Raw genomic sequence first — 2753 nt, 5'->3', positions numbered from 1 at the left:
GGCACCACAAAGCCTGCCCACCTCCCCACAGTGTTCAATTGGGCCTACTCATGGCCGGCCTGAGCCTAATTGTTTTGGTAAGCGCATATATATTTTGGTGCCCCTTAGTGGACTATATAGGGGCGTGGCTTCATGGGCAAGGGGTTTGGCCACAGAATAGCATCAATTCACATTACACAGCACAGTAGAACCGCTTATATAGGTCACACCCCAGTAGAGATGCTTATACATGTTACACCACAGAGGAGCCACTTATACACATTACACTACAGAGAAGACGCTTATACATGTTACGCCCACAGAGGAGACGCTTACACACGTTTACGCCACAGAGAAGACACTTATACATGTTATGCCACAGAGGAGATGCTTATACAATTTACGCCACAGAGGAGACGCTTATACACGTTACACCACAGAGGAGACGCTTATGCACAGTACGCCATAGAGGAACCACTTATACACATTACATAGACTGTATAGGAGTCACACTGACACACACACACTGTACAGGACCATGGGCACAGTGAAACACATATACATTGTACAGGGGGAGTTACCCCTACCATGAACATACCTTCCATCTGTAGGTCACAGCTCCAGCTGCCCCCCTCCCCCTGTTCCCTAGCATCGGGGGAGGGCTGTGGAGACAGAGCAGTCACGCAATAGGCAGATAAGGCAGTTCCAGGTCTCCTCTGTGCGCTTGTCAGAGGAGCCTGGCTGTTATTGTGAAAGCCCACGAGTATTAGGTATGCAAGATCTGCAGTCACTGTGTATAGTACATCACCCTTACATTGCCCCGGCTTGTCATGGGTTCAGGCACAGTTACCAGAGGGTCCCCTGAAGAATCAGGTCTTTAACTACAAGTACATTGTGGGTGTGGACTACAGGTGTCGGTGCAGCGCATAAAGAATTGGGCGCCAGCCCATCTCAGATAAACAGCATAAAGTTTATTCAAACATCAAACAGGGAGATTGCAGGGATAACTTGTGAACACTCCTCCAGCACAAAGCATAAGTTACAGTGGATCACACATCAGGGCACCTCCTCCAGCGCATCGCTTAGTCGCAGCGGCATATACATGGCAAACAGCATTACGTACCAGGGCATTCTGTGACCAGTAGTGCTACACATCAGGTGACCGTCTCTCTCTCTCTTACTTAGCGAGGATTCTTTTCCTTGGGGGCGCTTACTCACGCCGCGTGGCTTTCCGACCACTTCACCCAGATACCTCTCGAGATACTTTTCCATGGGGGCGCTTACTCACGCCGCGTGGCTTCCGACCACTTCACCCAGATACCTCTTGAGACTCACACCATTAGCACACTTTTCTCCTGGCATCACCCTTTCACTGGATTCTGCATACTGCTGCTCTTACGCTGCGATGTCTCCCTCTGTCATCAAGTGCTTTGCTGTGGCTGGCATCACTCCCCACCTAAACATGTGGGGAGCCCTCACTGGGGCTACATCTTTCTGGCTAAATTCACCTCACTGTCTGCTCACTCTCCTCACTGACTGTCCTCTCCCTAGGCTGCTGCAGGACAACCTTTTTATAACCCTGCATTCCCAGGTACACATTCTATCTGGGATTTCCCGCTCTGTGTTTCCCGCTCTCAGTTTCCCGCTCTGAGTCTGCAAATGAGTGAGTCATGCCCTTTGCATTTTGCAGACTAATCTGTATAGCTATGAGCTGTGCTGTTAACTCCTTCTGTGCTGCAAGCCGTAGGCTGCTGGCACAGTGCTATGCAACTCCAGCAAACATTTTACTTTTATTAAAGTCATGCTGGCACCTGTAGTGCCACAGTTGATTTGGGCTGCAGTTTCAGGGTATCACATGCACCCCTGCTGAAATCTTGCGTGTCCTCACGCAACAGCAGTTTTCAACATAACATATAATGACAGTACATGTGACAAAAAAACAACAATCACATATTCAGGAAAACATGGCATGTCAAACATCACATTACATACAAATCACATATTCTGTTGCGGTTTTCAAACGAGTTACAGTCCAGAGTCACATGTGATAGTAAAATGTTCCAGACATCTTGTGGCAATTGCGCCAAACACAGAGAACCTGCCCTCGCCTGCCCTTGTCTCCCCCCACGTCTGGGTCAAAAGAGACAGGTGGCTCTCGTGGGCCCCTCCCATTAAACAAGTTTCTCCAACTTTAGGAAAATAGATATAGGGGACTACATTCCCCTTGCGATCCTTGGCTCTTTCGGACACTCAGAAATGGCCAAACACAGTGCCCCCAAGGGTGTTGCTCCGACCGGGTGCACTGCATAGTCCCGATGTCCTGTTACATGAGTTCCACCTCCACAAATATTGCCCTTAGAGCCCCACGTTGGTAACCATGGTTGCTCGTATCCTGTTCGTGACGCCAAATGTGATAGCCCACTAGTATTAGGTATGCAAGATCTGCAGTCACTGTGTATAGTACATCACCCTTACCTTGCCCCGGCTTGTCATGGGTTCAGGCACAGTTACCAGAGGGTCCCCTGAAGAATCAGGTCTTTAACTACAAGTACATTGTGGGTGTGGACTACAGGTGTCGGTGCAGCGCATAAAGATTTGGGCGCCAGCCCATCTCAGATAAACAGCATAAAGTTTATTCAAACATCAAACAGGGAGATTGCAGGGATAACTTGTGAACACTCCTCCAGCACAAAGCATAAGTTACAGTGGATCACACATCAGGGCACCTCCTCCAGCGCATCGCTTAGTCGCAGCGGCATATACATGGCAAACAG

This window comes from Pseudophryne corroboree, chromosome 1 (assembly GCF_028390025.1).
Source record: "Pseudophryne corroboree isolate aPseCor3 chromosome 1, aPseCor3.hap2, whole genome shotgun sequence".
In the NCBI taxonomy this organism is placed as follows: domain Eukaryota; kingdom Metazoa; phylum Chordata; class Amphibia; order Anura; family Myobatrachidae; genus Pseudophryne; species Pseudophryne corroboree.
This window is presented reverse-complemented; position numbering follows the sequence as displayed.